This window comes from Chinchilla lanigera, unplaced genomic scaffold (assembly GCF_000276665.1).
Source record: "Chinchilla lanigera isolate Chin_1 unplaced genomic scaffold, ChiLan1.0 scaffold00088, whole genome shotgun sequence".
NCBI classification, from domain to species: Eukaryota; Metazoa; Chordata; class Mammalia; order Rodentia; family Chinchillidae; genus Chinchilla; species Chinchilla lanigera.
In genome coordinates, this window is record NW_004955489.1 from 4,494,884 (window position 1) to 4,521,056 (window position 26,173).

Below are 26,173 nucleotides of genomic sequence, written 5' to 3' on the forward strand. Positions count from 1 at the left end.
TTACATAGTGAAAATATGTAAATTTAGTGTTTCTGTTTTAACATTTAGATCACTGATGCATTTTCATTTTAGTTTAGTGCATTGTGATAGACATGGGTCTATTTTTAGTCTCCGGCATGTGGAAAGCCAATTTTTCCAGCACCATTTATTAAAGAGGCTACCTTTCTTCCAGTGGATGTGTTTGGCTGTTTTGTCAAAGATCAGGTGGTTGAGTGCATTTGGAGTTGTTTTCACAGCTTCCAATCTGTTCCATTGATCCTTGGGTCAGGTTTTGTTTTATTTTGTTCTGTTTTTTGCCAGTACCATGCTGTTTTGATCAGAGTACCTCTGTGGTATAATTTCAAATAAGGGATTATGATACCCTCTACCATGCCCTTGCTGCCCAGAATTGCTTTTACTATTCTGTGTCTCTTTTGGTTCCAAGTGAATTTTAGTAATGTTTTCTCTTCTGTGAGGTTATGCTAATGGTATTGTGATTGAGGTTGCAATAAATCTGTGTAGCAATTTTGGAGTTTTAAATTTTTTTTGGCAACAGAAATCAAACTGAGGACCTTGTTCTTGACAGGCAGGCACTTGTGCCACTGAGCTATATCCCCAGACCTGTATAGCAATTTTGAGAGTTTGGCCATTTTCACTATGTTGGTTTTTCTTACCCAAGAGCAAGGGATATCTTTCCATTTTTGAGGTATTCTTTTCAATCTGCCTTTTCACTCTAGTTTTCAATGTAGAGATATTATACATCCTTTGTTAGAGTGATTCCTAAGTATTATGTTTTTCTTCAAAGGCATTGTGAAACATATTGTTTCCCCAGTTTCTCTACCAGTGAGTTTGTTGTGTGCAGGAATGCTATTGACTTTTGAGTGCTGACTTTGTATCCAAAGTCTGTTGAACTTGGTTGCTAAATCTAGAAGTCTTTTGGTGGTGTTTTGGGGATCAAAGATCTAAATATTAAAACAGAAACACTAAATCTGCTGAAAAATAGAATACGTAGAACTCTGGAAGACAAAAATGTAAGCATAGACTTTATGAACAACACCCCTATGGCACAGAACTATCACAAAAAATCAACAACTGCAATCTCATCTTACTAAAAAGCTTTGGCACAGCAAAAGAAATCATCAGTGGAGAGAAATGACAACCCACAGAGTGAAAAAAAATTTATGCTAGCTCTTCCTCCGACGAAACACTAGTATCTAGAACATATAAAGAAATGAAAAAAATTAGAAATTCAAAGACCCTACAAATTCAATGACCCAATCCAAAAATGGGCATATGAGATGAATAGACACTTCTCAGAAGGAGTGCAAATGTCAAATAAATATATGGAAAAAGTTCAATATCACTTGTCATTCAAGAAATACAAATTAAATCAACACTGAGATTTCATCTCACTCAAGAAAGAATGGCTATTATCAAGAAAATAGCTCATAACGCATGGTAGCAGGTCTGTGGTGATAAAGGAACACTTATCCACCATTGGTGGGAGTGCAGGCTAGGAAATCAATGAGGAGAGGCCTCAAAAATTTAAAACTAGAGTTTCAGTTTGACCCAGCTGTTCCCCTTTGGGGTATCTTCCCAGAAGAGTTAAAAGCATTATACCATAGAGATATATGTGCACCCATGTTTATAGCAGCACATTTTGTAATAGCTAAATCTTGGAAACAACCCAATGCCCAACAACTGATGCATGGATAAAAAAGGTATAGTATTTCTTACATAGAATATTATTCAGCCATAAAGAAAGATAAAATTGAGACATTTATAGCTAAATGGATGGACCTTGAGACCATAATTAAAAGTGAAATAAATTGGACACACATAAGTAAATATCACATTATCGCTCTGGTGTGAGAAAATGAAAATATAAATAAGAAAAAAAATTGCAAAAGATGTTGCAAAATAGGAAGAAATTGTCCAAAAGGAAAAGGAAACTAGTGAGGCAGAGGGGAAAGGAAGGAAGAGAACGAAATAAATGAGAAAAAGGATAAAATTAAACACCTTTGTGAATAGGGAGGTGAAGGGAGTTTGAAAGGAGGGGGTGGGAATGAGGGAAAAAGAGGAAACAACATATATCATGCACAGATACAAATTCCCTACAAGAATGTGGTCATGGTATATACCTAAACTCTACCAAGAAACTTAAATTAGAAAACTAAAAAACATGCAATAATAAAAATTAAAAATAAGAAAAAGAAAACAAAGGGCTTGAGAGGCCCTATCCTTCTGGCCTTGCTGGTTGCAGCTCAAAGGACCTCTCTCTTGGCCTGGCTCTGATCACAGCCTGCAGCTTCCGTTAGTTAATGTTTCACTTTCCTGGCATCTCTGACTTCCAGGAATCTCCACTGCACTTTTTGCATCATTCCCTCAGCTTCATTTATTGCCCTCTGAGGATCTCATTTCCTAGTCTACCAGGATTTCCTTTGAAATCTGGGTTGAGGCCTCTGACTCCACAATGTTTTCATCCCGTTTGCTGACAAAATCAGTATCATATGAACAATGCCATGGTCTGCTGTTAGTTAGAGAAGCAGCAGGCCTGCATGGATCGTGGTAGCAGGAGCCTCTGAGTCCCTGGGTGGCTGATCATGGTGAAATAAATTTCAGGAAACCAATTCCCTAGGAGCTTCTTCTTGAGCACTCACCCCAGGGACGCTCTTCTCAAATGGAAGATTTATACATTTCCACCCTTGATACTTTAAAAAGTGGGGGTCTTCCTGATTTCTGAAATACCATGAAGGTACCTTTCTTCTTGTCTCTGTCTGTACAAAGTATTTATTTTCTTTTAAATGACACTAATCTCTTCAGCAATCACATCTCTTTTGGCCCAAAATTTATATATGGCTCTATCTGTGCTAAGACATGTTTTTCTTCTTTTCTTTTTTCTGCTCTGATTCTCTTTATAAATGGAGCTAAAAGTGGTCAGCAGTACCCATACAACAACCTGAATATTGGGCACCTTTGATATTTTATCAACCAGTTCAATTAGTCCACCACCTTGAATCCCAAACTCTTGTAAAGTTCAGGACACGCGCAAAATGTAGACAAATTTTCTGCCAGAGTATAACACATCAGCTCCAGTCCAGCTACCATTGAAATCCTTGTTCCCAGGTGAAATTTCCTGAGCCTGGCCTTTACTGTCTGAATTTCTATACACATTCTGGTCTTCAAAGCTCTAGTCAGCATCATCTACCATGCTTTGCTGACCACACTATAAGACTTCTCTAGCCCACATCTCCAAATCTTTCCAAATTCCTTCCATAAAATAGTTTCAAAGGCTTCTAAACTATATGATCAGGTATAGTCACCGCAGTGACTTCACTTCTCTGGTGCCAATTTTCTGTTTTCATCAGCTTTACTGTTGCTGAAACACAATACCCAATGTCCATAACTTAAAGGAGAAGGAATTTAATTTAACTCATGTTGCAGAGGAGTCAGTCCACAGTTGACTGGTGCAATTCAGAAGCATCATGGCAGAGGGTTTGGAGGGGCAAAAATATTTAGCTGATGCCAGCTGGGAGGAAGCAGAGAAGGGGAGCTGCACCAGAGAAGGATGACAAGGAATCATATATAGGACTTTAGGTCATGCCTCTATGACCCACACGAACTCATCCAGAAGGATGCTCCACCAACTCCGTGGGTGCGTAACAAGCCAGTATGTTGACACAAACAATTTCTTTTTTGTTTTTTCTCCGATATCGGGAGCCAAACTCACGACCTTGCGCTTGCCAGGCAGGTGCTTTGCCGCTGAGCTAAATCCCCAGCCCCAACACAAACAATCTTAACTATCATCCTTATTGCTATCTTTGTCTTTCCAGAATATATTTTTACAAAGATTATTTTGAGAAGCTTTTGTAGGACATTAGTCAACAAATATTGATTGGGTGTCCTCAAACTCACTTCCCACAGGAAGCTTGCATTATATTAGAGGGAAAATAAAATAAATAAGTTTAAAGATAATATAGTTTTCAAAATTTAAAAGAACTGCAAAGGTAAACAAAAAAGAGCAGGATAGTGAGGAAAAAATGGAGAAATAATTTTTAAGTTGGCTACAGAAGGTGCATGTAGCACTGCTGATTGCACCACAAGAGCAATACCACCTTTTCATTTACTTAAATAATGATAGTTGTTCTCCAAATCAAGTACCCATATGCTTCAGTAAAAGCCAGGCCCATCTTTACCTTGGCAGGTAGAACTTGACTAATTGAGCTGATGGTGGTGGTTCTAGTCTTCTTGTTAGTGACTGCATTAGTGCTGAGAGAAGGAGGCAATTCTGGCATATGGCATTAAAGGTAAAGTTGGTTGGAGAATTCTGGAAAATGGGAGATAAAATGATGCAAGCCATCTAGGTTCCAGAAGTCTTTGAGTCACTTTGTTATATTACCTCAGAGTCATGTTACCTCAAGACTTCTTAATGCTTGAGATAGTACATCCCCTTATTATTTACTCCAGTTCAGTTAGTTTTTCTATTGCTTAGAGACTAAGGCATCTTGATAGAAAGAAGAAGATATGTAAGGACAGATATGTACGACAGGAGTACAAAATAGTTGAATATAGCCTTGTTCCACCTGTTCATTACTGTAATTGTATTCCAGGAAAGTTGTAAGACCAAAACCTGGACTTTTTTCTGTTGTAGGACCCCAGACATTAAGGCAGAAACTTGCATATATCTGTCACATGGAGGAATTCTAGGGTTTATAAAGTTTGAGAGCTGGGATGCTTAATACACTTTTAGCCCCAAAGGGCCTTAGACCAGGGGCTAGACATCTCAGTGTTCTTGGATTGCAGCTAGTTACAGAGTGAGTAGGGGGATCCTGTATCTTGTTTTAAGCAAGGCTTATGAATTGAGACTGACATCAGTCTCCACACAATCATGATGGAATTTGAGAAATCAGTCATCATTCATTAATTATGGGATTGCCTCCTATATGTTATTACTTCTGTCATTTAGAGTTTTGAGGTCCCTTTTATAGGCAAAACACAAAACAAAATAAAACAAAAATTTGTTACACTGAATAGAACCTCAAAAACAATGTTATACAATGCAACCCAACCCTACTGTGCTTTATGAATTAATCAGTCTTAGATTGTTTTTGAATGTATGGAACATGCAATTATCCCATATAACTTCTGAAACACGATAACCTGTCTCATCTCTCTTACACTGTTGTTATGGTTTCTGTCTGGATGTCCCCACAAAGCCTCATGGCATCATGAGGGTCTACCTTATCAGAGGCAACAGAATCTAGAGTTTGTGGTTGATTCATGGTCTAATGCTGGGATTATAGGTGTGAGTACTACACCTGCCCTAGGATAGGTAGCCTGCATACAATATAAAGGATAAAAAGAGGCTCCTGTCCACCTCTTTTTGTATTTGGTATCTTCCACCACCAGGAATGGCTGCCCCTCTGCCACACCATATTGCCTTGGAGCCAGTTGATTAGGGACTGAAACTGCCACACACTGTGAGCTAAATAAATCTTTCCCACTTCCACTTTGGGTGTTGGGTATTTTGTCTCAGCAACTAGAAAAGTAACTAAGACAACTGTTAAACCTCGAGTCTAGGTAGTACATCTACTGAGGTAAGCAGGGCTCTTCAATGTTAAAGGTGACTAGGTTAGCTAGCGGAGCCAGTCTATTTGCTGAAGTCTGACAGCCTAAAGGCAATGATTGCAGACTGGAAAACAACACCTGAGGGAATGTCAGTGGACCCCCGAGAGAGGGAGTAGAGTAGAAGAGAATGCTCTGGTGGGAGCCAAGTAGTAAGTAATCTTCAAAGAGCATAAGAGAAATTTGTAGAAGGGAAGGACTGTGCACATCTCCACATAGTCTTAGATGTGACTGGGGCTAGCAGAAAATATCAGGTAAGACACAAATTAAGGGATGGTACAGAAAGGGTCAAAACAAAGTGTACCACTGAATGGGGGTGGCCTTAGGAATAGAGTGGAGGAAAGACCCTCTCCCTGCAATGCAATCCATGAAAATTGAGCATAGGTAGATAGAAGGGGTGGGAGACCAGTCTGGGAAAGCTTTGTAGGATCACGAAGTAATTTTCTCCCTTTTCTAACCATACCATGTTGGACTCACCATACCTCCCCTTCCCCATGGACCCATCCAGATGGTGTTCCCTAATGTCATAGTCTCTCTGTCCACTCAGGGCTACCATTGGCTGGTGCCTTGCTGAGCAAGGAAAGCCCAAAGGCATGGCAACCTTAGGGGCAGGTATATGAAGGGAGATCAGGCCCACCTGGAGCAGACTACTGGGAGGAGCTCTGCTAGGAAGCATGGCGAGATATCCACCTAGGAACTGGGGATGGCGTAGAGCTACTGAAAACAGGGAACCAAGAACACCCCTGAGAAGGAAGAGAAGGGCGATCTCAGCCCCTAAATTTCAGGACAAGGTGAGTAGATCATCCTAGCTCCTCCCCTTGTTCCCTTGACAACCCTCCTAAGGCCCTTAAGGTCCTCAGACTGTAGCCCTTCTCATGAAGCCCCTGTTCCCATCATTCCCCCTGCCAAACCAGTGCTTTTCTGTGATCTCCCTGTGTCCTTCCAGGTAACCCGGAAATCAACCAGGGACAAGAGAGCCCGGACATTGAAGAAAATTACTCCTCCGATGGTCCCACTCGAGCTGGTGACCCGAAGAGAGGGGAAGCAGCAGCGGGTTTTGCCCCGTGGTGCCAAAAGCATGAGAAAACGCGGGGAGGTGCGCCAGAGCAGAAGCGTGTCCATGGAGGCACATGGAGGTCGCCAGAGAGCCCCCCACATTCCCCTCCCAAAATTAGAGTCCAAGAGAGGCCAGAAGCGAGACCTAGCCAAGCAGGGCCGGAAGAGGGCCTGACAAGACCAGGGACCCTCAGGCTCAGAGAGGAAAATCCCAGAGTCTCAGGGCCTAAGAGGCCACAAGCCGCCCTACAATCTGCAACATGGTTCACAGTCTGGGCGCCACAGTTGAGGGGCTTATGTAGTCGCAAAATCTTACACCAACACTTTCAAGTGATGGTGCAATAACACCTACATCTGCGAATCTATGAATGTGTCTGTGTGCTCTCTGGGGGCTGGGAGGAAGAGAGGAAAGACGGAGGGGAACAGCAGGAGGGGGTGAGAAGGGAGGCAAGAGGGATCCTCATGCCACTGATGGAAACTGGAGGAAAGAAAATGGAGGGAAGCTTGGAAGAATGGGTGGAGGAAGGAGGGAAAGAAAGAGGGAAGGAAGGAAGGAAGAATGGAAGGAAGGAAGGAAGGAAGGAAGGAAGGAAGGAAGGAGAAGGAGAAGGAGGGAGGAAGGAGGAGGGGTCCTTCTATCACTGATGGAAATTTGAGGAAGGAAAAGAAAGGGAAGCTAGGAGGGTAGGGAGGAAGGGAGGGAGGAAGGAACAGAGCGAGGGAGGGAGGGAGGATGAAAGGAAGGAAGGAGGGAAAGAAGGAAGAAAGGAAGGAACGAAGGAAGAGGGGTCCTTCTACTGATGGAATTTTGAGGAAGGAAAAGGGAGGGAAGCTAGAAAGGAGCAAAGGGGGGGGTAGGGAGGGAGAGAGTAGAGTTATAGAAAACATGGAGAATTATGACTTAGACAAGTGCTAAGAAGGAAAAGTATGAAATAAAATAAAAATGGTAACAGCAACAATAATAACAATAGCAGCCGGCAACCTCTTACCCCTTTAATGCAGGAGTATGTACTAAGAGACTTGACTTCAGTTAGGGTCTTTGAAGCTGTAACTGGGATATGAAAGAAGAGAAAGAGTTAATTAGGTGAGAATGTTCATAGACATCTTCAAGCAGGAGGGACCAACTTACTAAATACAGTGGTACTTCAGTTTACAGAATACCTTTGTTTGCAAATGGAAGCTTTTGGCAAAATTTTGTTATTGTTTGCAAACTCTGCATCAGGTGAGAAAAATAACCATGGCCATCTTCCCCACACAAAACAAATGTGACCATCTCTTCCAAAATTGTAGAACAAACTGAGTTTATGAACTGAGTTGCTACGTATGTTGGTGGTGGTGATGTGAAGCAGACTAGAGAGACCTGAAAGAAGGCTAGTGAAGTACGCAGGTTTAGTTCAGTGACACAACTGCCTGCCTGGCAAGCACAAAGTTCTGCGTTCTATTCTTGGTACAAAAAAAAAAAAAAAAAAAAAAACAGCAAAAACGAAAAAAGAACGTTGATGCAGTAGAGTGAGAGAGAGAATACAGCTGTGTAATACTGTTTGTGATTACATTAACATTCACTAATTTCAGTGCTACATTTACAACCAAATTTTACTTTAACCTTGTAAGTTCAACTTAAAAACCTATAGTTCTGTTTATAAGCCTAGTATTTTCATAAAAATATCCTCCTTCACTTCCTCTTTAACTCTTAAGACCTGTTTTTCTTTACTTTTATGCTAAACACATTTAGAAACTTAATAAATTTGTCATATACACTTCAAATGCCTGAAAGAGCAATCTTGCAAATCTAGCAAGCAAAATGTTTCCAAGTTCTAACTAATGCATATTAATCTAGTTAGCCAAAATTATAAATCACATTCTGATAAGAATGGAAAACAAGTATAAACATAACAAAATAATCTTACCCTTTTCAGTAGTTTACTGATAGACATTTCAAATTAAAGTTATCATTTTAGAATTCTAATGTCTATGAAATTTCTCAAGTAATTTTTTATTATGACACATATGTAAGGAAAAATTTCAAGATGGTAGATAAGAAGCAGCCAGCACTCATTTGTTTCTGCATAAGTAGTGTTATGCCTTGTATCTAGATATCCCTTCAAAACCTCATGTGTTCATAGGTGAGGCTTTGCAGAGCTGGCTAGATCTAGGGTTTGTGATACTGGGATTAAGGATGTGTGGTACTAAATCAGTCTACCGATTGGTTTAGCATAACTCTGGGTGTGAACAATGGAAAGGCTCCACCTGGGTGTGGGTGGCACAATCAAAAAGGTGGGTAGCCTGGATGGAATAAAAAGGAAAAGCAAACTTGCTGCGACTGCTCCTGCTTCTGCTTACTGCTGGCTGCTTCCTGCCTGCTCTGCCATGGACTGTTTCTCGTGTGCAATGCTCCTCTGCCATTCTGCCCTCCCTGCTTCTGTGCTTGCAGACTATGGAGTGAAGCCTCTACAACCTGTGAGCTGAAATAAATCTTTCTTCTTTTAAATTTTGGGTGTTGGGTATAGTGTCTCATCAACAAGAAAGTAACTAAGATAAGTAGGAATCAAAATCACTAGAGGATAGCTTTCATTGAGGTTAGTGATTGGGAAAATGTTAAAGTCTAGTAGTGGACAAAAGTTTAGATAGCCACAGAATGTCAGGATATCTGAGAGAGTGAGAAGTAACATCCCAGTGCTGAGCATGTTGCAACTTATCAGAGAGTGGAGGTATTCGAGAAAGAGGCAGACACCTAGTAAACACAACTGACTCAGAAATTAGCACAGTGCAGAAGATCAATCAGTCTGAATATTGAGCAGATTTGGAATCGCCGAAGGAGGCTGGTCTAAGTAAGTTCTTGGCACTTCCAATGTATACTATGGTCCTATAAATGTGACCCATCTTGAGAAGGGAGCCTCTGAGTTTGCTGCTTTGGGAAACAATATCCTACTCTTTTTCCTTTCTCTGGGAACCCAGTACAATTTAGCTTCCAATAAAAATCATCCTAAAGGAGAAAATTCACAGATAATAACCTTTGCTACCTATCAGACTTGCTCTTGAGTGTGTTGATAATTTGCATGCTTTTATACATCTGTCCTTCATGAGGTCATTCCTACTAACTGTAGAGAATCCTGAATAAACTGACTAAATCATGTTCTTGGCATTTGTATTCGTTCAGCTGAATAACAAACCATTGCAAACATGTAGTAGCATAAAGCCACAGTTACTTATAGCATTCATAGCTCTGTGGTCATCTGTTTAGGTTAAACTAATCTGGCTATTTCTGCTGATTGGATCCAGTTTGGCTTACTTCAGTTGAGGTTCATGCATATACTTGCAGTTTGCTGCCAGGTTAACTGGAGAGAGGGTGATTGCCATGAGGCCATCTCCAGCATGGTAGCTCAGCTTGCTAACAAGATTTTAGGAACAATAAGAGGGTAAGACACAATCTATAAGCACATGTGAAGTCTCTGTAGAGGATAAGCTATGCTATAGATGCACTGACCAAAACAGTCAGAAGTTCAAACTATGGTTTGGATACTGTTTGGGTGTGCCCCTAAAAATTCATGTGTTTGAAGCTTGGTGCTCAGAGTAACAGTACTGAGATGGGGTCTTTAAGAGAGAATGAAATTACAATGGTACCACCTTCAACAGGAATTAATGTAGTTCTTACAAGACAAGGTTAATTCCTACAAAAGTGTGTTGCTATGTAGAAGTGAGCCTGATCCCATCCTCTCTTACTTCCTGCTCTCTCGCCATTTGATTGCTCACAGCCTTTACTGCATGCACTCCCGTCATGTGATACCATTCTTCATGTTGTGGAGCCAACCAGCCAGCTGATCTTGCACTTTCAGGCTCCAAAACTGTGGTGGATTGACAACTGGTGGTCAACTTATAACCTCCAGCTGAACTGAGTAAGTGTGGTTCTGGGTGTGCGAGGCCCACCTGAGGACTGTTGCCGGCAGCATAAGAGGCAGAACTGGAGAAGAGCAAGAGAGGCTGTTAGGAGCAGAGAAAAGCGGTTGGGAGCTGGTAGAAGCTGTAAGGAGCTGTTGTTTCTTTTGGAGGAGCTTGTTGTGCTGGCTTTCCTGATGAACTTGGCTGTTTTCATCCTCCAAGGAGCTCAGGACCTTGGTGTCACTGAGAATAGCTTTGGTTCACTTTGGGAGAGCTCTGTTCCTCACTCTGAGCATCGTTTCCTGGCTCTGGAGGGGAAGATGGTGCACTGCCAGTCTTCTGGAGAAGCTTGCTGTATTGGCTTTCTTGATGGGAACTCAACTGTCTTCACCATCAGAGGAGCTTCAGTCCTCACTGTTGTTGAGGATGGCTGTGGTACTTTTTAGGAGAGCTCTGGTTCTTACTTTGCACATCACTTCCTGGCTCCAGTGTAGATCCCTCAGCCTGTTAGCACAGATTATTCATCCTGCTGGCACAGACATTCTAGATTCCACCACTGATCTTTGGGCCTTCCCAGTACAGATCCGTGAAACAGCCCTGCATGAGATGTTGTTGTGGGCACTGGACCTCAAGCTGGATTCGTGGGAGTCATTGTTATGGGCTCTAAGTCTTCAGCTGGACTCATGCATGACATTATTGTGGGATCCAGGCCCTCAGCTAGATTCTTGCTCTATAGTATATGGACAGATTTCCTGCTCTCTTTTGTATATGATTCTTTGGGTGACTATTATAAATAATCTTATTTCTCATTTTATTCTAAGTAGTCGCTAACATACCAGCAGCTCAAGCTGACCACAGTAGTACACATCTGTGGTCCCATGCACCCTGAAGACCAATGGAAGAAGATCACTTGATCCCAAACTTTGAGACCAATGTGGGTAACATAGGACGACCCATCTTAAAATAAAAGACTAAATAAAAAAAATAAAAGAAATATCACACATTCTCTCATCCAAACAATTCTGTGATCTCATAGTCCCATCCTGTCAAATATAATTGAAGATGTCAATATGTAATACAACAAGCACTGTTAATTCTCTACCACTTTGTTTGTAACTCTGTATTGTCTGTACTGTTCTGTTGCTATTTTGTAAACAGTTGTCTGTCTGTTAATGTTTACCTCGTTTTATTTTTAAAATAAAAAAAAGAACTGTAACAATCTTCTTCAATTTCTTCCTGTCTTCTTTCAGTTCAGACTGGCAGCTTTCCTGCTGGAGCAGCTGATTACACCCATACTCATTTACTTAGCAACAGGATGCTTAGCCACACCCTTAATTTTCCTTTTTGAACATGCTCTCTCAGTTTTTACAATATTGATAAAGTGAGAATTTTTTGAATCTTTAATTTCTGCTTCCTTTTTTACTTAGCAATTCTTTATTTTTCTCTTCTTGCATTTAATTAGAAGCACTCAGGAGAAGCAAAAGTCACATGTTCAGTACTTTCCTTAGAAATAGCTTTAGCTAAGAATGAAATTTCATTGTTTGCAAGGTGTACTTCCTAAAAAACTCAAACATGAATACAATTCAGCCTCACGTGCCACTTTTTAATGAAGATTTCTTTCATTGAGTGTCCAGTCGCTTTTCTCATTTCCATCTAAGATCTCATCAAAATGACTTTAATTGTCCATATTTTTAATAACATTTTGTTTATAGTAAATTATTTTCTAATAACCCACTGAAAATGAAGCTCTAGAAGTTGTCATAAAATTCTTAGATTTGCAACTATGTCTTCTAAAATAGAGGCTTTCCTTACTTTTCTCTTTTCTTTCTGAGGCCAAACAGAATTGCTTTACAGTCTATTGATGTCAATGTGGCCTTTCTCTAGACTGCTGCTCCAAATTCTTTTGGCCTCTACCCATTACTCAATTTTAAGAGTACTTTCTAATTTTTAAGTATTCATTACATCAGCACCTCCACTTCTCAGTACTAATTCTGTCTTAGTCTATTTGGGCTGCTGCAACAAACTGCCTTAGACTTGATAGCCTTCTAAATTACAGAAATTTATTTCTTGCAATTCTAGAGACTACAGATCCCAAGAGTAAGATGCTGGCAGATTTGGTATCTAGTCAGGGCCTACATTCTGGTTCAGAGATGACTTTCTCACTGCATCCTCACATAACAAGGGATGAAGAAGCTATTTATCATGTGGAAGTTATCTACAAACACCTGTATAAGGACACTAATCTTATCCATGAGCCTTCCACCTTCATGGCCTAATCACATACCAGCTGCCCCATTTCCTCATATTTGGTACATTAGAAGTGAAGATTTCAACATATGCATAGGGAGAGGAATACACACATTCAGTCTCTATCATTTCCTCACTGAAATATTACAGAAATTTTACAGTCTAATTTTATCAGATTATTTGCATTGCCCAGCTTGCCATTTGCAGAGACACAATACTCAACATTTTAAAAGGGGGAAGATTTAACTAATCTCATAGTTTCCAGGGATTTAGTCCATGGTTGTCTGGCTCCAAGGCAGAAACATCATGATGGAAGTGTGTGGTAGAGCAAAGCTGCTTAGTTTGTGGAGGCTGCTTGGAAGAAAAGCAAGGAAACAGAGCCAGAGTACAAGGTGTGAGGCACCCGAGAGAGTACCCAAGGAACGCAAAGTACTCTATTTCCTTTACTGTCCCTGACATATCTAGAAATAATTTCTACAAAATCCTGTGGGCCTCCCAATTCAATCAAGTTGACAGAATCAAGTCAAACTGTCACACCCACAGTATGTGCATTATTGGTTGTTAATGACCCACCTAGAATGTCCTCTATCTGCCTTGTCTCCTGTTCTCCCCAGTCTCATCTTACCATACCTTCCTTAGCAGTAGTATCCATTCCATATGGATTAATTCAAAACATACTGTCTTTTACAAACTTCTCCCAGTTTTTCCTAGTCATGTCATCTTCCCATTCTTCATAATTTTGTTAGCTCTATAACTCTCCTCTAACCACAGTTCTTTGCACATATTTGTTGCTTCCCTAGACCAGTGCTTTTCAGAGTGTGTATCAGAATCACCTGGTGTTCTTGGCAGCTAGCGATTCAAATATCGGGGCTGTAAGCTTTCTGGAAACAAGTTCTGAAGACGAGCACTGAAAATCTGCATTTTCACAAATTTTCAAGTGCGTTCTTAAACTTGCCAAATCTCCAGAACATTTCCTCTAGGCTCAGACACACTCCAAAAGAATAACACCTCATCCTTCTACGAGTTCTTTCTTTCTCAATTCCTGTTGCTTAGAACATAGTAAACATTCAGTAAAAGTGTTATACATTAGTTTAATGTGGCTACAAAAAATTTTAGAAGACATAGCTGCAAATCTAAGAATTTTATGACAACTTCTAGAGCTTCATTTTCAGTGGATTTTACTCTACGAACAAACAAAAGTACCTGATAGTCTTAAAGATAACAAACTCCCTTCTCTCCACATGTGTGATCTGCTACTGAGTTTTCAGAAATATGTAATCGAATATAGAGCTTTCATTAGCATCTACTACACTAGGAAAAGCACTGTGTAGCAGTTCTTACTCAGAATGAGAATAATGTTCTTGCCCTTCATCCTTGCAGCTTTTGATATCTATACACTACATTTAATCATCTAGGCCGCTTAATCTACTGGCATTTCAGTGATCTCAAATCAGATTTCCTGCAGCACTGCTCCAAATAAGTAACTTTTTAAGATAGTGCAGGCTCTTATTAGTTGCAAATCATGCCACTGGTGCCATGTGCAGCTTCTATGCCTTCCTGGAAAATGATCTGATTTAAAGAATTTCCTTTCAATTTTGTCAGTAGGTGTAACTATGTAACCATTAGAGATTTTATATTCTAGCCAGAATAACATCAAGAAAGAGTGACCTAACAAATTGGTGGCTTCTTTCTCATCTTCAGTGCAGCATAGTTCAAATATTGCAAGAATATATAATGATATTCTTTTTCATATTTTAACCTATTACTTTTATCCATGCCATTATATTTGGCCCTCCAAACATCCTCATGAATCTAATACAGCTCTTATTATTTAATTGTATAGATGAAGAAGAAGCATTGCATACAAGCCCAAAACACAATGGAGTTCTTTAACTTTTTGGACTCCCACAATTTCAATATATATCCCTGAGGTCTAACTACTTACCAGTCTTCATCAACTCAAGACACCACTGATCTAGGGGCTGGGGATTTAGCTCAGCGGCAAAAGCGCCTGCCTGGCAAGTGCAAGGTCATGAGTTCGGTTCCCGGTACCGGAGAAAAACCCCAAAACAAAAAAGACACCACTGATCACATACTGCATATCTAAGGGCATTCCAATTTCATGTGGTACCTTTCAGAGACACTGAGATTGTACAGTACAGACACTATCTAGTTCGCATATATACAAAGTTAGGCCAGCCTAGACTCCCTATTGGAAAAGAATGGCAGAGTACAAGGTCCTTGTTAGTCAGGCACTAAGTGTACAACTTTACTTCCATTTCTGTGAAGGCAGCATGCATGAGACCTATGCAGGAATAGAAGAGTCCTTCTCAAGGGGATGATTCCCAATTGTTTAAAAAATTCACTGGAGATTACATGATTCCTCAAAACTCAAGAGACTTTACCTAATTGACAGCTTCTTAGGATTCAGTGTATGAATTATTCAAAAGCACCATTCTAAGCACAATGACTAGCACCAGATGGGTAGTATCAAGCCAAGCAGGGAGACTTCAAAATTGCCTTGGGAGCTTGTCATGTGTCTCCTAGAAGTTATATAACATAGAATCTGGTCCCTCATGACACAGGGAAGTCAAGGTGAAAGATAGGCTAATGTGGATGACTGAAGAAGCAGCTGGTATGGAGTTTGGTGAGCAAAAATATTTTCATATTCAACAATAAACACTGAAGAAGGTTGATGGTATAGTGCTGAATAGGTCGAACCTAAGACGTGGAACTTTCATAGCAGGGATATCTCAAAAGAAAGTATGTGTCAGTTATGCTGTCATGAGCAAGAAAACAGGAATAGGAGAAGTCAAAGGGCATCAGGTGAGAATATATACAGCCTATGATGGAGATGGTGCAATGGCATATCTTCATGCTGGGGTATCTCCAGAGAATGCATAAAAACACTTTAGAAAAGAGTCAGCGTTGGGGCTTGCATCACAGCTGGAGAATGCCAGTGTAAGAATAAGGCTGCTCCAGTCATATAAAGTGTTGCCTATTGCCTTTCATTATCTAGAGGACTCTAGCGAAGCCGGAAGTATCATAAGAGAAGGAAGAGGAGGCAGCTAGGACATTACAGGAATGGAGGAAGGAAACATTCTGCCCCGTCAGTGGACTCTATGATGTGCTGCCCAATTCTTCATTTGGCAATACTTTATTCCCCATCCTCTAACTGGTGCCAGTTAGCAGTCTGCAGTTATAATGCAGTATTAGTCAAACTTCTATGATCATCACCAAATTCCTGAAATAATGAACTTATAAAGAGAGAAGGTTTATTTTGGCTCAGAGTTCTAAAGGATACAGCACATGAGTGATTGCTTTGGACTTCAAATGAGGCAGCATAACAAGGCATTGTAGAAAACTATTAACATCACAAGCCAGAGGGCCAGGGATATAGCTCAGTGGCACAAGCGCCTGCCTGGTAAATGCAAGGTCCTGAGTTTGACTCCCGGAACCAAAAAAAAAAAAAAAAAAGGACAATAATATCACAAGGCAGAGAACAAAGGAAGAGGAAGAGGCTGTGGTCTCACAATCCCCTTTGGGAAGTTTACCAGTAACCAAAAGGCTTCCCTCTAAGCCCACCTCTTTAAGGTTTCACTATCTTCCAGTACTACTACCGTGCGGATAAAATCTTTAACACATAGACCTTTAGGGGATAGTCAAATTCCAAACTGTAATGAAGCTTCATATGGATATTTCCTCAGGTGAAAAATGCTCCCTTGCCTAAGGTCGTATTGCCTTTCAGGAAGCATGAGGTTCATCTGATGACTGGTGACTGCAAAGTAAAAAAGTCTGGCCACTTTGCTCAGCTCAGTACAACTCCAAAGGGCTAGCTCAGCTTCAGAGCTCTTCGTAGGGTTGGCCAAGACCTCAAGTAAGATGCATTGCCTCTTCAGTTACCTCTTCCCAGTCCCACCTCTCTCCTTTTCTTCCTATCCATTCCCAAGAATACTCACCAGTAAACCACCTCCTTGCAAACCCCCATCTCAGTGTCTACTTTTGGGATCAGAGTGTACAACAGTTCCACCTTCTGTATTGGATGCTTCAGAGACTAGGTTATGCCAGGAGCTGAAAAGAGATGGAAGTATTACATCAAAAGACCCAAGTTCTGGTTTTTGGCTGACTGAGATTTTTAACTTTAGTTTGAGATTGTTCATTTAAAAAGATAAGTGATTGCTGAGTGTGGTGGCACAGGCGTGTGATCACAGCATTTGGAAGGTTGAGGCAGAGGATCATAAGTTTGAAGCTAGCCTGGCCAACACAGTGAGATGAAAGCCAGTTTAAATTACAGAGAGAGAAAGAGAGAAAGAGAAAGAGAGAGAGAGACAGAGACAGAGACAGAAAGACAGAGAGGTAGGCAGAGAAGGATAGACAGAGTCAGAGACATAGAGACATAGAGAGACAGAGGAAAGGAAAGGAGAGGAGAGGAGAGGAGCAGGGAGAGGAGGGGAGTGATGGGGAGGGGAGGGACAGGGGAGGTGAAAGGGAAAGAGAAACAAAAAGGAGAAAGGGAAAGGGAAAAGGAAAAGGAAAAAAAAAGAAAAGAGAAACTAAAAATATAAGTGACTGACAAACAGAAGGAATCTGTTTGAGATTCTGTCCATGAGCAGGAAAGGAAATCTTAAGGAAAGAGCTTGAAAGTCACTATTGTGAGAAATGAAAATGCTTTCATGACTTCACCCCACTGAGTAAGGTTTGGTCAATAAACTAGTCAACTAGGTCACACCATGATTTTCGTGGTGTCTGAGGTCACACCACAATTTTCATGGTGTCTGAGGCTCATTCTTCTCCGACATTCAATTTTGGAGATGACTGCCTTTGCCTCCACTTCCTCTCTGTAGGAAGTCATGCAGCAATCCCAGCGGTGCTGCCAGAACTCCAAACATGCTTGTCACTCATCTGGATGAGCCTGCAGAAAGGCTTATTCCTTGGTTCATTTGTTTCTCCTCAATGGAGGCAGTGCCTCACTCTCTGAGCCCATTTTTCATTTCTGAACTATTTAAAAGTGACTCAACTGAATCTGCTGAATCGGGTAATCATTCTCAGTCTAATATGCATTTGAAAGTTAATAATAGTGTTCTCACTTCGACATGCATTTTACAATGAAGCTATAGGAAATATGTCCTTAGTTGGCTAGTTAATTATCTATTAAAGTAGGGATAATTCAAAACATATTTTGAACAATGGCAAGATCCTTCTGAAGAAATGAATGTTCTCATTGGAATATCTAAATTTAGAATGTATGTTTTCCAAGCCTCATCTTCTCTTAAACTGTACATTATATTAGTACCCAGTAGATAACTCAGGAAAGTTATGATCATGAGAGGTGATCCCCTGGTGCTATGCATGCCAGAGGAGGGATACTTAAAAAAATGTAACAGGGAAAGCATCCCACACTAGCTTCTGCCTTTGTTGTTTATGAAATTCCCAGAAATAGTCCTTTTGAACTTGGTATACTTATTACATTAGAACACATAAATTATTGTCCTAACCCCACCCTCAGCATAAATATTTGTATTACAAAATACAGAAAAATTTCTCAGAAAAGATGGCAGCTGTTCACTTCAGAAACTCATAAAATGGAATTGGGGCAGGAAATAACTTTCCATGCACTAACAAGAGTAGAGCTCAAGACCCCACAAAAGCAATGTCCTCAGACATTTTGAGCCAGAAGGAGTTTGGAAAATTGGATGTTTACACAATTGGTTGTTTTCACCCTTCTCCCCGCTAAAGATCTAGGAGATCTAAACAGAATCCATCTTATGACTGCCCTCAAATATCAGCCTAATACACAGAGAAGTTAAGAAATGAAAAGGTGTGCAGGGGCTGGGAATGTAGCTTGGTGGTAGCGTGCTTGCCTAGCATACACAAGGCCCTGAGTTCAATCCCAAGTACCACAAAAAGAAAAGAAAAGATGTACAGTCATGCACCTTTCTTTTGCGTACATGCAGTTTACAGTGCGATTAAACCCATAACTGAAGTTAAGAGCATGTATCTGCCAGAAAACAAATAAAAATGAAGCAAACTTTTAGCACCTCAGTTCTATTAGCCTTCTCATTGCTGAGACACAATACCCAACACCCACAATTTAAAGTAGGAAAGATTTAATTTAGATTACAAGTTGAGGAGAATTCTGCCCACGGTCAGCTAGTTCCAAGGCAGGAACATTACGGCAGAAGGACATGACAGAGCAAAGCTACTTAATTCATGACAGCCGGGGAACAGAGCAGGGGAGCAGTGCCAAAGAGAAAAGGACTAGAGACCAGATATAGTACTCAAGATCACCCCTCCATGATCCATGAAGACCTAGAAGCATGCTTTACTAATCTATTAGGTGTTTCTTAATCCAGTGAAGTTGACAAGTCAGGATTAATAGTCACATCCACCATAGTATGGAGCTTGGGATTTGACAAATCAGACATTGGGGAAAAAACAGTATGAATGCAGTATGTTCCCCTTTCTTCTACCTAGCAAACAGGAATCTCTTACAAAGCAATGATGTTTGGGCCAACACTGAGTTTTAATACTGCAACAACTAGAGGAGTGAATGAGACATGGAACATGCCATTAAAAAACATAAACTTCCAAGGGGAAGGGAGACACATCAATAACTACAGAACGGTGTAGTACATGGTCTAATGGCCTCATGATAGCAGTTATCACAATTATATTTAGTAAAGAATTAGTGGGGCAGTAGTGTAGACACAGCATTGACATCACCAGCTCGTAACCATGACTAATTCTATCTTGTGTCCATCCATTCCTATCTTAACATATCCCTAACTGAATCACTCCTGTACTCTGAAGGTGTTGAGATTCATCATTTGAATGTTTTTCAAAGAATACATAATATTATTTTTATATCTCCATGATGTATACAAAGCTTCTTGAGAGACCTCAAAGATGATCCTATATTAGCTGGATGTAAAAACATTTTAAACTATAGAAATAAATAACTTGTGATAAAGAAATGACAGGAGGCTAATATTTGTTTCTAACAAAAATGTGACACTGTTATGCCAACCCGCCTAGTCTCCCAGGGATTCTAAAAAGCAGCTAAGGTGTCAGAGTATGCCATTACCTCTTACTATTTCTGTCTCAAAGAAATGAATTCAGTATCTCAATTATATTCTTCCCTGTGGGGCAGGATAGCTAATGTATTATTTTATTTTTAAAAAGGAATTAAAATTAAAATGCTACCACTTTCATAATTTTGTCAATTTTTCATCAATAAAGATAAAAAATAAAATTTACACAATGTAAGATACATAAACACTCAACCTCCTTCAATTGTGATATTAAAGTTTGGAAGAAGATATCCTTTTGGAAAGATGTATCTAAATAACAAATTTATTTTATTGTATGATTGTAAAAGGAAATCACAATCTTAATCGAGAATTCATTTACTGATGTTTCCACAAAGTAATTCTTACTGGGCATTTCAACAGGAAGAGCTGGAGGGAATGGGATGTCCTGAACAATCCTGCAGTTAGTTGCACTTAAACCAGAGTGAACAATTTTAATACAAACTCTCTGGAGTATACATGATGGGCACTCCTTGAAAACTGAAGTAGTAGAATTTTATGTGATATGTAATGGCTGTAAAAAGCAAAACATGTGAGCCTTATTTCTAAGCCCCAGGATGGAATACAGACTCATGGAAGGAATATTCTCACATCTTCCTACACAATTCTAGTTCCCAGCTTGTGGAAGATGCGAACAGTGCCAACCTAGAAACTTCCCCAGCAACACAGCTGTCCTACAGCTCTCAGTACAGTTGTGAAAGCTACTTAGAAGCTTTTTCTAACCAGTATCTTTTCTTGGCAGTGTTGGGGATTGATCCTATGTCCTCACACACGCTGGATAAGGACTACTACTGAGCTACATCCCCAACCTTAATCAGAATCATGCTTAAGGCAATCCACGTATACAAAAGAGTGAATTATACAAGCAACGTAGGGAGTGTATCCTCCTTTATGATTTCAAAGAGTCTGTGTTCAATACAACAGATATTTAGCCTTGCAAAGTACACTTATGTAAAAATATTCACAGATTAGAGGCAGGCCAGTTTCACCCCCATCACAAGGTAGGAGTTTATAACACTAGTTAATCCACAGTCTCTTTTGGATCTGCTTTGGCAATTTTTATTTAGTGTCCTAAGCAGTTTGAGTGATCCTAGCTTTGACCCTTAAGGCTTGTTATGCAAGTAATAGTCTCATCTCACATCTTGGACCTAAAATTTGGTACTATTTTTTCAGATCTGAAGTCTCACTTTTCTCAAATATGATTTAGATATAACCTCGGATTCTGTCACTTCAGAAGTTCTAGATAACAACATGGTCATTATCACCTGAAACATCACTTGTGGAGCCCCACTAGTGGCAAGAAAAGTTGAGTGATAAGAATCAAGCAGGGCTGGGGATTTAGCTCAGCGGCACAGCGCCTGCCTGGCAAGAGTGAGGTTGTGAGTTCGATTCCCAGTACTGGAAAAAAAAAACAAAAAAAAGACAAAAAAAAAAAAGAAGAATCATGCATGCACACATGCAAACAAAATACATTTATATTCCCCACCTGTTCACGTTATGTTAAAGTATGGCTTTGTGTCACAGAGAAACTTTCTAGAAAGCAATTCTAAATCATTGTCCAAAGCCAAATTAGGCTGAACAAAAGTCACTGTGGTGGACTACTTCATTGATTCTCACTTTCTAATGAAATAAAATTTCAATAATAAGCAAGCTCCATTACTTGTGAAATGACTCATCTAATTGGTAGGTATGAGATGACCAAATTCTGTGCCTACTTCAGCAGCACATATACTAAAATTGTAGTTGATCAAGCTCAGATCTGGCCTTCTCTTGGCTTCTAGATGGTCTATGCTCATATAGAGGTTCTGCCCCTGGGAGATGGAAGGGAAGCTCTTTTGGCTTAAGTACTGCTATGGCTGAATGGATAAACCTGCCTACTTCTGGAGTTCTATATTCGCAAGCCTAGATCACAGCAGACTTGAGGGCACATCTTCTCAACCAGGCCCTAAACGTAATAATGATTATCTTTTAAAATTAAGTTTATTGGTACAATTTAGCATAATGGCAAATTTACCATAATGATCACTTTCATCATAGTGAATTTGTACCTGTACATGATATATTTTTGTTCTTCTTTTTTTCCCATCCCTCTCCTCTCTCTTCAACTCCTCTCCGCATGCTATATGTCCTTTTTGCCAATGTTCTGAAATGGGTAAAGAAGAAAAGTGTCCCTTAGCAACTTCAATAAAAATTATTGCATAAGACTAAGGACTTTGCCTGTCTTTACTGTTATATGTGACTAGCGCAATATCTTAGTTACCAGATTTCCTTGCCAGTAAAATGTGAGGGAAAAGATACTAAGAGGCTTCTGAGACAGATATCTTCACCCTTAAAAAGAGACACAGATCAGGGCACAGTGGTTGGTTTTTTGGTTTTTGGTTTTTTTTTGGTCTTTTTGAGACATATGCAGTTCAGGCTGGTCTTCAACTCACTTTGTAGCTCAGGCTGGCCTCGAACTCGCAGTGATCCTCCTGCCTCAGCTTCCTGAGTGCTGGGATTACAGGCCTGTGCCACCACACCCAGGTAGGGCACAGTGGTGAAGGCCTGCAATCCCAGCACATGGCAAGCTAAGACAGGAGGATCACTGCAAGTCCCAGGCTAGCCTGGGTCACAAAGGGAACTCAAGGCCAACCTGAACTGCATAGTAAGACTCTGTCTCAAAAAAAAAGAAAGACTCAGGCCTTGTGAGGTGCCTTGAGAGTATAGTATTGTTGAAGCCGTGGAAGCAACTTTTTCAAGATAAAAGGATAAGCCTGGGGTAAAGATGGCAAAATGAATAAGTGAAAAGAATATGAGTCCTAGTTAGTATTGCTACAAAGCTACTATCACCAATTGTGTAACCACCTGGCCTCTGGACTATGTGCAATACATAGTAATAAATCACATTAAACAATAAATCAGTTTGAATTGAGCCCTATGTTGTTGAGTTGAAAACCCTTCAACTGAAAAAGCAGAGAACAATTACTGCTTGTGATAGTTAATTTTGATTGCTAACTGGATTGAATTGAGATATGCCTAGGAGATAAGTAACGACATTTGTGGGTGTCCCTGGGTATAATTCTGTCTTACTTTTCTCCTTGCTAAGACAAAATATCTGACACCCACAAGTGAAAGGAGGAAAGGTTTATTTCAGCTCACTGAAACAAAGGTTTCAGTCCATAGTTAGCTGGCTCTGAGGCAGGGCAGCATACCAGAGGGGTATCACAAAGGAGAAATGGTTCATGATGTGGCAGGTAGAAGGCAGCAAGCAGCAGAAACCTGCCTTCTACCTTTTATCTCATCCAGGCTACAAGTATTTTGGGTGGTGCCACCCACACCCAGGGTGGGGCTGCTGTCTTCAGTAAATCCATTCAGTCATACCCAGAACTATGCTAATTCCAATCAGGGAACTAATTTAGTATCACAGACCCATAATCTAATGCTGGTAGTCAGAGAAAGCTTCACTGAGAAGTGACATTTGACTTGAAATCTCTGTCATGAGAAGGATTCTCTCCACCTATAAAGACAAAGGAAGTAGGTGCCATAGAGAAAGAACACCAAGTTAAAAGACCTCAGGGGAAGAGTAACATTAACATATTTAACCAAGAGAAAGTTAGAGTGCCTGAAGCAGAGCAAATGTGAGGAGGAGGAGGAGATATGACTGGCAATGTAGGCAGAGGCCTGATCATGGAATGTCCTATAGGCCATAAAATGGACAGTGGATGCTCCTCTGGTTGCTAATGGGATGTGCTTCAAGAAATTTAAGCAGAAGAATGATTGGTATTATTTAAAATGTTTTAAAAGATTGTGCTGGTTGATTTTATATGTAACACTGACTGGGTATAGGGATGCCCAAATAGCTGGTAAAACATTGTTCTGGATATCTCTGTAACAGTCTTCCCAAAAGACATAATATCTCTATTGTCAGTATGAGTAAAGATCAAGCAGTCATTAACCAATCCATTAAATTCCAGAATAGAATAGAAGGGGAAGGAAGGATGAATTTCTTCTCTTTTGTTGCAGTTGGAGAGTCATCTTCTCTTCCCTAGAACAGTGAAGGTGACACTTTTAGAGAACAAGTGCCAAACTGCAACCCAAAACACACTTGTTTATTGCAAAGTGCCAACACTGCAGTTAAATCTGAATACTGAGGTTTTAGTATAGAAAAAACAACTTACTATCTTTTGTCTTAAAAGAAAAACACAAGAACACATGTGCCATAGGTTCACCACCACTGCCCTAGAACTTAAAGCTGTCAGTTCCCAGATGTGATGACTTAGACCCAAAGTAAGTATCAGATCATCAACTTGCTCTGCTCTAATGAATTTTTGAACAGGAATGAAATACATCTCTGGATTTCCTCATTTTCCAGCTTGCAGATGGGCAAATTGTGGGACTTTTTGGCTCCCATAACCACCAATTTCCAAATAAATCTAAAATACACACACACACACAACTGAGTCATTCTGTTTCTCTGCAGAGCTCTTACTAATGCTGCATTATCATAGGTTTAGTCAGGACTATTAGGAAAAATTCCATACCTACTTCAAGGTTACTTCCTCTTTGAAGTCAGTCTCATGAATCCTGTCCTCAACAACTACTGACTTCGCTGAACCTCTCTATCACTTGATACTTGGTACTTATATCACTATTTGGGCCCTTGGCATTTCCATGTCTCACTTCATATACTGTTATGGTTTGTGTCTAGATGTGCCACTATGGGGGTCATAGAGTTTTTTCACAGGTGGCTAAATATAGAGTGTGTGATCAATTGATGGTGCAATGCTGGGATTAAGGTGCTAGGATTAAGGGTGGGTGATTGCTTGATCAGTCCACTACTTGGATTGTTACCAGTTTAATCCCGGGAGCCCGGATAGAGGATAAAAGGACAGAAAGACACTGTTAAGGTTTGGTTGTTGATTTTGCTGTCTTCTGCTGCCATGAGCTATTGCCCCTGTGCCATGTGTAACCCTACCTTGGAGCCAGCCAATTATGGACTGAAACATTTACAATTGTCAGCTAAATAAACCTTTCCTCCCTTAATTTTGGGCATTGAGTATTTGGTCTCAAAAACGAGAGAAAAGTAACTAAGACATACGCACATCTTCTCCTTCCAAAGAACTGCACTTTCCTAACACTCAGTGGCCCATATGCCATACTCCATTGTATGCCTGCCTATACCACTGGGTTAATGTATATTTATTTTTGATGATTGTACCAATGGACACAAACTAATATGTATGTATAATATTTGTTAATGATAATACTGATGACCTAATTTGCTTATGAGTTATTTTACTGGCAAATAATAACTTCATTTTGCCATATCTAAAAATATCAGCATGTGACACCAAAATTAAAACATATGATATCTCCTATGCAAATTAACATAATGGGAGGCAAGCAACAGAATGTGGATTCTGTGTATGAATACTGCAAATGTTTTATTAAAGAAGACTGAAGAAATTTTCATGGAAATTGTTCTAATTTGGGACTTACTGGGTACGCCAATATTTTATTTTTGAACATATCACTTCTCCCAAAATCTCTACCATTAAAATTAAACCTTAATTTCAAAATAGGTTGTGTTGCTTTTAAGAAGTGAAAAAACGGCATCGTGTAACAAGGTGCATCCTCAGCGTACCCTCCACTGTGCTGTGTCATCCTCAAACTGCCCATGAATAGATGGGGGAATAAGCTAAAACCAGAAAAAGGAGCAACTCCTCCATCTTCGTCACTTGCCAATGTCAGACATACAGAAAATGAGCACAGTAAACTGAACCCTTACAAGAAGTAATGTAATCTGAAAGCTTTACAGTCTTTCATAGCAAAGACAGACGTTGCCAAGAAATACATGACTCAGCAATGGGCCTTCTTCTTATTGTTGCTAAGTCTAAATTGAAATGATATGACAGCTAAGAATGAAGGAAAGCACACTGTTGATGAAGCGATCCATCAAAACACATCAGGTGTAACTCACAAATTAACATGTAAGAAAATATCTGGTGTCATGGTTTGTATCTGGATGTCCTCCCAAAGCCTCATGCAGTCATGGGGCAGGCTTCTAGAGTTTATGATTGATTCATGGTCCAAGGCTGGGATTATGAGTTGTTATGGTTGAAACATTGTGTCAACTTGGTGAGTCTAGAGGTTTGGCTAAGTGACTCAGCAGGAAGCCAGGATACTTACTTTGTATACATCCTGAGCCTGTGAAAGAGGAGGGCAAAGATTATGTGAGAGCTACACGCCCCTTAGGTGGGGGTAGCCTGTTTACAAAGTAAAGCAGAGAAAGAAGCTGCTTGCTGCCATTCCTCCAGTTTGCT

At 40.1% G+C, this 26,173-nt stretch overlaps 1 protein-coding gene across 1 annotated transcript in view; it reads right to left on the bottom strand.

The window, feature by feature from the left end:
- Positions 1 to 26,173, bottom strand: part of LOC102028642 (melanoma-associated antigen 10-like) — a 109,084-nt gene that overhangs the window by 72,793 nt on the left and 10,118 nt on the right. Inside the window, exons 2-4 of the mRNA XM_013504453.1 lie at positions 21,920 to 22,014; positions 16,743 to 16,854; positions 7,650 to 7,711 (exon numbers count right to left, since the gene is read on the bottom strand). The gene's annotated coding sequence lies outside the window, so the exon portion shown is untranslated. The remainder of the gene's footprint in view (positions 1 to 7,649; positions 7,712 to 16,742; positions 16,855 to 21,919; positions 22,015 to 26,173) is intronic.